A 12,316-nucleotide genomic window follows, 5' to 3' on the forward strand; every position below is an offset into this window, starting at 1 on the left:
GCCATGGACGGGAAGAGAAGGGAGAAGAAGAAGGAAGGAAGTTGTCTTCTGTGATCTCTGACCTTCCTTTGAGCTTACGTAGATATATGGAATGGAGTATCTTTGGCCAATTTTGCTGTCTGTCTAACTCAGCCTCCTACGGGGGGGTCACAGATCTCCCCGTAGTGTCTGAGCCGGCAGAGTGCAGGTGCAGCCTTGAAGCCTCAGTAGTTAGAAAAACATTCCACTGTCTTATCAGCCTAGCAGAACACACTGTTGCTAGTTACAAGAAAGCTCACTGAAGGAAAAAAAAAATCAGTAAAAAGAAAAATTGGTTTCATCCTGGCTCAAACCAGGACAAAGGGAATCAGATCCATCATTGCTTGAGTGGTGACATCTCAACAGTACCAGAGCAGTGCAACGTTTTGGGTTACGTTTAGGGGGAGATTGCTGAAATGGGAGACTGTGTGAGGAAGGAGCAAGATCACAGAATTAAAAATAGCCTTTCCTGATTTTTAGTGTCTATTTCCTGTATGAATTGGTGAAGTTTAATATTTCTCTAAATGACTCTTACATAGTAAGAATACATATGTAGGTTAAATAGTAGGTTACTCTTACTGAAATAAACAAGACAGCTGAAATCTAGTTGTCCATGTTGTCAAATTACTTTTACTGATAGACATTTAGAGTGATCACAGGTGAAGTAAAGGAATTGTCATGGGACAATAAACAGTTTAATTGAGGACATTCTGTCTAATAGTTTAAAGAGATGAATTTATGGATAAATCCATGACATTCCATTCCAGTTGTCCTTAGCATTGGAAAGCAGACCTGGTCACATTTAGTAGACCAGTGTAAATCTAAGGACAGAGAGTAAAAAATATGGATCAATCATACAAATCACAGGTTTGCCTTATCCTTGTAATCTCATATATTCTCAAGCGAGAAACCAACCAGTGGATTACAGAGAAAATCTTCAAATTATATATAAAAAAAAACTTCAGTGAGAAATCAGCTGACAACCAGTCCAGCATGATACTATAGAACTGAAACAAAGGAAGAGTATTTTGCACCATGTATTTTATCTATTGGTTTTCCCTTTTTTTAAAAAATAAAATTAGGTATTTAATTTGATATAGCAGTGGGCAAATATTTTCTTTGACAAAACATACATGTGTAAAACTTAGGGTTTTTTTTTTCTTGAGTAACTTAAGATGGACGAATCAGAAAGTGAGTAAAACTTTTGGACAGCTAATTACTCTTCATAAATTTCCAAAATATTTTGATGGACACTTATCTGTTAAAGTCATTGATTTACATAATTTTAACATTATTTTTTTTAAACTCTTTTCTGTTTTTTTCCTGTCCTTTTCCCCAAACTCTCCTTCCTTTCCTATAACTTTTCTTCTTCCTCAGTTTGGCAGAGGAAGAGGATAAGAAGAGGATCCTTTGAAGAGGATCAGACTTTTGTTTTATTTGGGAGGTTTTATTCCCTTTATTTATTTGAACCTCAAACCAGTTTCCTCACAGATTGTCAGATTCTCAGTCTGTGTGTCTTGACAAGCCATTAGTGCTGAATATTTTCTCTTATCATTTTAGGGAAGAGATGGGGGAGGGAAGGGGAAAAGGAACAGGGAAGGAGATGTGGGAAGGGAAGAGGATGGGAGGGAAGGGGCAAGGAAAGGGAAGGAAAAAGATGAAAAAGAAGGGAGGCAGATATTTAATTCAGATGGGAAGCATAAAACTCCAGACACTTCTCTCATAATGCCTATAAAAATCAGAGAAATCTACGATGGCCATTTGCCTAAAATATTGTATTAGGTAGGATGGACCATATGTTTGTCACCATTCTGGTGTCTCACAGGATATAATTTGCTTTAAGACATCAATCAAATGTCATGTGCTTCTATGAATAAATTGAAATTACTCTGGAAAATGTTTGTGCTACAGCTTACAACAGAGACTACCATACATTTTATCACTGAATAGAACATCACTGCAAGAACTCAGAGAAAAATGATTGTGGATAAGTATACGTTCCATTGGCTTTTTTATTCAGCTTCTCCACTACTCAGGAATGTAGGTGTATCTTTTCTGCCTCTTAAAAAATGGGACACATCAGTTTCATTTCTTCAAAACATTATTTTTATCTGGAATGGAAAAATAAGAAAAAAAGAAAATATTGTGGGCTTTTTGGTGTTGGTTTTGTTTTGTTTTCTTGTGTGTTTTTTTTTAAGGATTAAGGAATTGTTTTAACACAGGAGATAAGATGATGTGTTTAACTAAGAAAGTATTGATCACTAGTGAAGAAAAGCATAGTTATCAATTAAATAATTTCATAAGCAAAATGGAACTAATTCAACTACTTTTATGAATATGATAAACACAGATTAGAAACTTGGCCTTTTTACAGCTACAGAACTACTGTCTTTGATGAACTGAATCTACTCAATCTTTGGTTCAAATTTTGCAGTATACTGTGTATCAGGAAATCTGTTCATGTAATGAAGTTCTCATCATGAGCAAGATGACAAAATTGAGCTGTATTAAAAAGAAACTCTGTATTTTGTATTTTCCATAGACTTATGCAGCAATTGTCCCTGCCTTTTTATGATATGAAAATTATTTTTATCTTGAGCCAATAAGATATAAAACTTGAAGTTGCAAAATCATTAACATTTTTAGGGTTTTAACTGATGTGTCTGTTCTGCACTGGATTTCTTTTCCAGTCCTGTTGTTGCTCACTGTCTCTGGATGTCACACACAAGTAAATTACTAGATGCACATTAAAAAAATTTACTAGTGTAGCAAAGCAGAAAGACTCAAAGTTCTCTTGCTTATGCATTGCACAAAAGATCAGAGCAACATGATTGACACTATGAGACTTGGTAACTGTCTTTCTGTTGAAAAGAAATCATTGGAAGATAGCCCTTAATAAATGTAAAAGGCAAATTCTACATGATAGTTCCATAGTTAGACAACGCCAGCTGTCATGTGATGAAAGGTAAAATACAAAAGTAGAAGAAAGCATATGACAAAGAAAGAATTAATATCAATATTATTTAAAAGATCAACCAATAATGATCAAAGAAAACACAACAAAACTCCAGTGTGTTTACTCACCAGCCAAAGTTAGACTGTAGCTGTGACCTGGGGCAATGTTATATTTCTGTGCAATTCTGCCAACATCCAGTTGAATCTTCACTTTGCAGTTGGCTGTGATGCCCTACAGTGATAAAAGAATACTGGTGTGTTAAATTAGAAGTGCAGAAAAACACATAGTTTAAAACAAAATTAATGGATAGTGGCCTTAAAAACTGTCATTTGTATAAGCTCTATAGCTTGGAGGTACCTCTTTTTATTTTTTTTTCTTTTATTATTTTTTTTTTTAATACTTTCAGATTGAAAGCATAGCAACTAAACATTAAAGCTATTTTGTTTGGTAAATCACATATTTTCCTTCTCTTAATTTATTATCTAATGCTAACTCCCAGATATCTTTTCAAATTTAGCATTTTTTCAGACTATATAAAAGTGCTACAAGCCTTTTGGAACAAAGGGCATTTTTACACCTCAGAGATGTGTGCCATCCAACACCATGAATCTCTGCCATGTGATGTGCTAATAGCTTTTCTTGCAGGCAGAACTATTTCTGCATCATTGTGAAGAGAGTCCTTAGGAATGGATGCATTCAGCTGTCTAGATCAAAATGATGTTTGCTTGCATATTGATATGAAGGAAGAACCAAAAGTGAAGCTTGAGTCTTTAGTTTATTGGCTGTATCTAATAAGACTGCAAGTCAGGAGTGATGGGGTATGAATGACCATTACTTTTGAGTCTCAGTTTTATGTCATAGGATACTATTTTTTTCTAATGACTTCAGTGGTTACAGTGTTTCCTTAAAAGCATGATGTCAACAATTGTTTCTTGGCTCAGAGACAGAACTGAGAATTGATATGGAAATAGAAATTCCTGATTTAACTAAGCATTTCATTTAGCCTGAAGTGTTTCATCTGAGGCCACATCTGTGCTATTATGCATGGTTCTAGTCTCCTGTACACAACTGAGCCACGGACATACTGAAGTAAGGCCACCAACAGGTCAAATCAGGGCTTAGAGTATCTGTCATACAGCAAAAGGTTGAGAGAGAGAGGTTTTTTTCAGCCTGGAGAAGAGCAGGCTCAGACACATGTGAGCAATGTGTGGAAGCACCTGATGAGGGAGAGTAAAGAAGATAGAGCCAGAATCATTAACCATTAAGTGAAATACAAGAAATTCTTCTTAAAGGTTAGAGAATTCTTTTTTTTCTGTTTGAATAGTTAGACACTGGAACTCTATCTCCAGAGAGGTTATAAAGCCTCTATCTTTGGAGATTTAAAAAATGCAAGTGCACAATGTCCTAGGTAACCTTGTGTAGTTGACCTTGCTTGAGCAGAGCACAGGACTAGGCAATCTCCAGAGGTCCTGTGCAATCTCAGTGATTCTGTGATTCTATGGTTGTTGGCACTATCTTACTTTTTAGTAAAATGAAATAAGAAATACCAAACCAATTGCTAGCTTTCTATGGAATCTGGTATCCATTCCAAGAAAGAAAGGAGACATTATTCAGCTTCTTCTTCTAGTTTCTGTATTTTACACACTAGAGGTGTAAACTAAGGTGTCAACTAAGACATAAGTGCAGCCAAAATCAGAAGCTTGACGTAAGGTACAGACTTTATATATGTTTTCCCAGGATTTTATGTGGTACTTCTAGAGCTTTTGAAAGAGCTAACTCCTGAATTTTTAAATTGTAATTATTATTATTTTAATCTTCTAACAGGTTGTAGGGGGTTTCCCTTCATACCACTTTATATGTTTACAATAGTTATCTCCCCTACCAGTGGAGGAGAAGAAGGCATTTCTAAGGTATTAATCTGTAAGGTTTTAAATTCTTACCTTAGAACAGCATTAATCACAGCTTGAAACAGGCATTTTCTCTCCTGTGGCCATAGAAGAAGTTTAGCTTTTCTTACTTAGTGATAGATGTGTAGAAATTCGTATTTGATCAGATGAATTTGACCTACAGTTTTAAAACAGAATAGTTTTTATTACAAAAAGTTAATATACTGAAAAGAGCTCTCTCATTTTGGGAAACTGGCATAGAGCCTTCTGATTTTTTTATTTTTTTTTCATTTTCAATTCACTTGTCTAGTCTAGTATGTAATATTTGAAGATGTAGATGGACAGGAAGAGTCTATAAATCAAAAAATAATTATTTTCTGTCTTAGAAACCTCTAGAGAAATCCCTGTGTGATTGCTGCATATGGTCTTTGGAACCTGAGTTTCAGTACTGATGTTTACAGACTGAAGGAATTTTAATTTTAAATATATGCTAGACATGCAAAAACCACATTAATTAAATAATTAATAAATAAATAAAATAAAATAAAATAAAATATCATAAAATATCATAAAATAAAACAAAACAATAAACCACATTTTATTACTGTAGAATCATCCTAAGCCAAATCTGTCACTGCACCAGTGGTCCAATAATGAAATTCAATCTATACCTCAGTGCAAAATTAGTTATGAGTGATGTTCATGTGACAGGAATGGATATTGATTTGGTACATTCAGCAAACACTGAAAATTCCTGGTGAACCAGGATTCTGTGACAACATGTGCTTTGATAAGGGCAGAGGTTTTTGACAGTTTTATTTGAATGAACTATTGAAAGAGGAGCTAGCTCTAGTAGATTCAGAAAACATTGTAAGGCGAGATTCTCCTCCCCCTCTACTCTACTTGTAAGACCACATCTGGAGATTTGTGCCCAGTTCTGAGCTCCCCAGTTTAAGAGGGACACAAATATGCCATAGAGAGTCCAAGGGAGGCTACGAGGATGATTAGGGGACTGGACCATCTGTCACACGAAGAAAGGCTGAGAGACCTGAGGTTGTTTGGTCTTGAGAAAAGAAGAGAGTTGGAGTTGTTCTGCCTGGAGAGGCGAGGACTCCTGGAGGATCTTATAGCCTCCTTCTGATACCTGAAAGGAGCCTATAAGAAGGCTGGGGGAGGCCTGTTCATAAGAGCATGTAACGACAGGACAAGAGGTAATGGTTTTAAGATAGAATATCTTAGATTTAAGTTGGACATTAGGAAAAAGTTCTTTACAATGGGCGTGGTGGATCAATGGAACAAGTTGGCTAGAGAGGTGCTGGAGGCTCCTTCCCTGGACACATTCATGGTCAGGCTTGGTGGGCCTTTGAGCAATCTGGTCGAGTGTGAAATGTCCCTTCTAATTGTAGGGGGGGTTGGAGTAGATGACCTTAAGAGGTTCCTTCCAACCCAAGACATTCTGTGATTCTATGTTTTTTTATTTTTTAAGAGAATAAGATTTGTATTTTTTTTTCCAGATAGTTTCCTGAGAGCTTGATTTGCAGCTGAGGTATTCATTCAGCCATTTAAAACCTGAAAACAAGAGAAAAGAGAAGTTATTTATGATTTAACATATTGAATCTCAAAATTAGAGATCATAATTTTCCCTTTGGGAAATATAAATTAAGCCAAAAAAACACAAGAAAACCCAGTAAACAGGAAAGAAAGCCTGAAAAGATTTTAAAGGTACCTCTTAAGAATTGAGCCAGATGTAATTAGAAAAATGAGGAAGAAAGTTACCTGAAAGTGTGATTTATATTGCTGGGGTATGGCCATATCCTTTAATATCCTGCCATTCGTCTGAGTTGGAGTTTTAGATTGGTTTTTGCAGCACAGCTTTTCTAGCCTGATGCATTCAAATTTGAACAGAATGTCCGAAAGAAGTGACCATGGTTGTACATGCAAGTAGGGAGATCAGCAATGGTTCTCTGGCTGCAGAGATTGTTCCCAGGGAGTCCTCCAGATGATATGCTGTGCCAGTGGAGCCAGACACAGCTGTTGGACACAAATCTGTCACCACAACAGTTTAGGAAGTGTGAATATTCAGTCATAGTACCTTGTCATTGAAAAGTAATACTCAACACAGCAGGTAGTACAAAGATTAGGGAGTGATTTTGTCCTTTTTTTGTGAAGAAACACAACAGCTTAAAAACAGTCTTCAAAGGCTGAAAATTTAAGCCAACCAGGTTGGGCTACTGGTAATACATTCTAGGAAGAGTGATACGTAATCACTGAAAAAATTCTCAATAGTTACAGAATATGTTTCATTACTTTAAATTTTACCCAGGCAACTGTGTTTCTCTAAAATTAAGCTTTTTTAAACTTTAGCCATTGGAGTGAAGCAAACTGCAAGAAATCTTATGGTCCTTTTTTTTTTTTTTTTTTTTTTGTGTGTGTGTGTGTGTGTGTGTGTGCTAAGCCAGGTCACATAATCACAATGATCTCTTTTGGTTTTAAATAAAACCATAAATTCTGTGATACTTTTCTGCTTCTTCTGTGCTGATACTACTGTCTAGGAGCCAAATCACTCAAGCTGTCTACTCCAATTTGTAAAAATGCTGATACAGAGACTAGATAATTGACATTTGAACTTTTCAGTGAAAATGTAACTCATCTCTCTCGTCAACAACAAGTATGTTCAGAAAAATACTTGGACAATTTAGAATTTTAGCCTGTCCTGCTCTTTTTATTTCCTTTATTTTGATAAATAATCTATCACTGCAATTGGAGTGCGGCCTGTACTTCATCCTCCTTGTACCAAATTTCAGAAGGGAAAAGAATGCTGAGACACACTGTAGGTGTTTCCATGAATAAGAAAGATATTTTGCATTTGCAGTTTAATATATTTTGATAGTGAGCTCTAGCACTGGTGGAATGATCTCTGGGTATTGCTTGCCTTTTATAAAATTATTGGGATTATTAGTATTATTTACAATGTTTTAAGAACTGAAATAGTTGCCATTCAAACAAATTTAGCAACACACTCTGAGGTATGCTTTTGATGTTCACAACCATCAAATGCAACTAAGTTATTTTTGTAACATATAACTGCCTTTAAGAGTACAACAATAGCATAAGCACAAACGTCTCATGAGTTTTGACACCAAAAATATAAACCTATTGCTCTATATGATCCCATAATACTTCTATCTGACTTATTTTTTTTATTATAGCCTAGAACATGGCCAACCTCAGCCAGAGGTACAAATGTTGTTTTCACAGGGACATTCAATACCTTTATCCCTGCGTGTTCTGAGCAGTTCGGTTCTGTAGATTTTGTGCAATACCACAGATATCAGAAGCAAAAATTCACTCAAGATCAGAATCTGATCTTATGCATTGAAAAAAAAACAAACACTCCTTACATTTCTTTGTACTTTAATATTTGTGTCTGAAGCAGGAATTGATTCCAGGATGCCTTATGGGCTGCATTATGTAGTGTTGTGGGTTAACTCATAGTCAGCAGCTCAGTCACATACAGCAGCTCTCTGACTCCCCCACAGTGGGATAAGGAAGTGAATCCAATGAAGAAAAAGGAGAAAACTTGTTGGTAGAGATACCAATAGCTTAATAAGGAAAACAAAAGCTGTATGTGCAAGGAAAACAAAATAAGGAATTCATTCACTGCTTCCCATTGGAAGGCACGTGTTTAATCATCCCCAAGAAAGCAGGGCTCCATCACATGAAATGGTGACTTTGTAAGACAAATGCCATCACTCTGAAGATCCTCTCTTCCTTCTTCTCCCCCAGCTTTGCATGCTAAGCATGTTGTCTTCTGGTTTGGGGTACCCCTTAGGTCAGCTGGGGTTAGCTGTCCCATCTGTGTCCCTCCCAACTTCTTGTGCCCTCTGAGCCTGCTTGTTGGTGGGGTGGGGTGAGAAGCAGAAAAGGGCTTGATGCTGTGTAAGAACTGTTCGACAATAATGAGAATGTCTCAGCATTATCAACACTGTTTTCAGCACACATCCAGAACATAGCCCTGCACTTGCTACTATGAAAAAAAATTAACTCCATCTCAGCCAAAATGAGTACACTTAGCAAGCCAGAATCATCAAAACACCCTTTGCTTCAGCTCTGTCAACGTAGCCCTACTGTTTTATTTTCTAATGCTTACAGACCTAAATTTCTAGAAGAAATGAAATGCATGACAAAACAGATATTGAAGGAAGGGTTGGCTGAAGGATGGGTAGGGCGATCTGGTGAACTAGCTCAGCTGCCCTTCTGGCTACAGGATTGTCTTCTGCTCTGCAATGGAACAATATTGTGTTGCTCCTGTAACTTGGGGTAGAGGACTAATAATATTTTAATTGAATTTGCAGTTGAGAACAGTTGATGAAGTCAAAGGCTTTTAAACTGTAACAGGGCTATGCTACCAGCTCTTTTTCCTTCTGTTTCCTTATGCTTACAAATTTTGGTTTTAATACCATTTATTTTTGCTAGTGTTGTCAAAAAAGGTTTCATTAATTTGCATCAACTAAAGAGTCCCCTTTGAGAATCTTCTTTGAAATTAATGCAATTTGATTGCTCACACTTTTACATGAAAATTAATATGATCCAACAGGCATTGCTTCTGCACATAAACAAACAGTGTGAAATTATAATTACAACTAGTAAGTAGAGCAAGAGAAGCAAATTCATCTAATTTTCATGCAAGTTTTACATCTTGTTTTGGGTTTTTTTTCTTTTAATTTCATTTAAACCACTCACTTCTTTCTGCTCTGGCAGTACCAGCAAGCATGAGAGAGCAGTGAATAATATTAAATATGATTTGGAATACATCAATGTTCCATACATTAATGTGTTGTAGAGACAATTCTAAGCGAGCCCTAATAAAACTGGATGGCACTTAACCTAGCCTGGTCCTCATACCTAAGCTGATTTATTGATGTGCAGCACCAGAGTGTAGTAGTAGGGCAAAGTTTTGCAGTTTTAGACCATTAATTCTGAACTTCTTTCACCCGATTGTGTACAGAAAACAAATTTTGCAGGTGACAAGTATGATAGATTTTGTGCATTATTCAGTTATGTGCCTCCTAAGGCAAAGCTAAAAAACACCAAGGAAGAATCTGTGTTTGCTTTGCAGTTAGTTGCACATCAGGTCAGGCAGAGTCCTTCAAGAGACAAAAGAATGCATTTGAAAAATCCATGTCCTCAACTGGGGAATTTTTTTAGGGGGACAGTGAGGCAGGCACTTCTGCAGCAGACAGAAATCAGTTATCAGAATAGTGAAGACTCGTGGTGGAATTGGGAGGGTTTTGATTAAATGAGCTCCTAGCAGACACAACAGGCCTTGGAAATTATAGAAAGAAAGAGACCTTCCTAAGGCTAAAGAAGGTCTTTATACAGTTTGTTGCAAGCCCAATAATCTGGAAAGTGCTAGCTGTGAGGAAGCTTGGAAAAAAAAAAAGATCTACAGAACAAGGAAATGGGAAGCAAGGAGGTGCTACTTTTTTAATCTAATCCTAGTCATTGGCTTCTAATCCTTCTATACCTCTCAGATGTTGGGGTATTTTTTGTTGTTTGTTTGATTGGGTTTTTTTCCTATCTAAAAAGGCCATTTTTTGGTTATGTTTTAATAATAACTAATTTTGTTTTAATAATAGCTAATTCTGATTCAAAAGTTTTTGACATTCAGTGTGCTTGATTTATGGAAACATGCTGGCAGGTCCAGTTCAAAGGTTTATTTCTTGGGGCCTTGGTGAAAAGCTTTGGTGCCAATACTCTATATTTAGACAGACCTTATTGAATCAGGTCCACTTCACTAACTTAAGTTTAAGCTATTTCCTGAGTTCAGGCCTAATGATTCACCAAATGCACTTGTAAAAATATTCTATAAAATAATACAGTAACTGTACTATTCTTTAACACTGTAGAAAGCTATGATATGTTGATTTTAAATAGACAAATTAAGTTTTTGAGTTTGAAGAATTATCTTGGTCCACTGATTATTTAAATCACAGAAAGAAAACAGCTGATTTAGAAAAATAGATCTTTCCTTTCAGCCTATTACAAAGTGTTATCCAAAGAACTATTGTGAAACTCTTCTGCAATGTTTTTGCAGACAATTTTTCTCAATAATGACAGTATAATAAAGTGATTTGTTCGGTGGTGATGGGTCATTCATTTATAGAAGAAGTAATTTGATTGAAGATGATCAAAGTGACTAGCTAAATAGACTTTGATATATTGTGACTTTGAACACTCATTTCCAGAAAAAAAGTTAACTTTAAAAAACGAGCTTTTCATATCACACAAGCACACTCTTAAGCTTCCAATTCCTCAGGCTTTTGTTTTCCTCTTAAAGGGACTGTTAGAAAGAGGAATTGGGAGCTAAGTAGTGTGGTCACACCTGACATCAGGTAGGATTGCTAAAGTCTGCTCCTGAGTGGAGATTGTTCTCCTGTGATGTATCAGTGATAACAGTTTGGCAAGAAACATTAAATTCTGCTTCAGGGAGCAGATTTGCTGTGATTCCTGGTGGATTGCAGTACAGTCACAAAAGAGTAGAAGCAAAATCCTGCCCTGCTTGCAGAACAAAAAATTAAAAAAAGACACCAGCCAACCAAAAAAAAAGTTCAGCTGTGACTCCACTTTACCATTTTGCCTTTTATCCTCTAACTTGATTATCATTTGCTGTACAATAAGAACAGCAGAAGGAAGTAGAACTTGGAGGAGACACCGAATGTTAAGTGAATGTTAATTGTTCTGACTTCAAAATGACTTCATGTAGCCTCTCAGTATATTGAACTCTGTGAAGCAATGGAAAACAGTCTCCATAAAAGTGAACTCAGGATCCAGTTTACACACAGAGAATGTGGAAAAAAAAACCTTAAAAGAAAATTTTATTCTTTCTCATTCCTGGAGCAGTATGGTGGTGGATGTCAGTCACATCTCAAAAGAAGGCCTGCAAAAATAGATTAATGAAAGACATTGCAGTTTTATTTAACTTACAGAATATAATAATAATAATAAATAAATAATAATAATAAATAATAATAATGAGAGAAGCACTTCTGTGCAGATTTTTTTGAGTAACATGGAGATTATTACTGTCCAAATACTGTGACTTCAGTATTTAAAATGTCTGCACAAGATTTTTTTTAGTTGAAACAAGTCAAAATTTTCATTAAGATGTTGAGGATGGGTTTTTAATAGGCTTTTTGTAGGTAGAGGACACAAGATAATGGTTTTAAGCTAAAAGAGGGTGCATTCACAGTACATATAAGGAAGAAATTTTTTGTTATGAGGGTAATGAAACACTGGAACATGTGTGCCCAGGGAGGTGGCAGTTGTCACAACTCTGGAAACATTCAAGTTTAGGTTGGACAAGGCTCTGAGCAACCTAATGTCATTATCCCTGCTCACTGCAAGGAGCTTGGACTAGATGACCTCTAAAGATCCCTTCCAAACCAAACCATCC

Source organism: Chaetura pelagica, unplaced genomic scaffold, assembly GCF_000747805.2.
Source record: "Chaetura pelagica isolate M959 unplaced genomic scaffold, ChaPel_1.0 scaffold258, whole genome shotgun sequence".
Classification (NCBI taxonomy): domain Eukaryota; kingdom Metazoa; phylum Chordata; class Aves; order Apodiformes; family Apodidae; genus Chaetura; species Chaetura pelagica.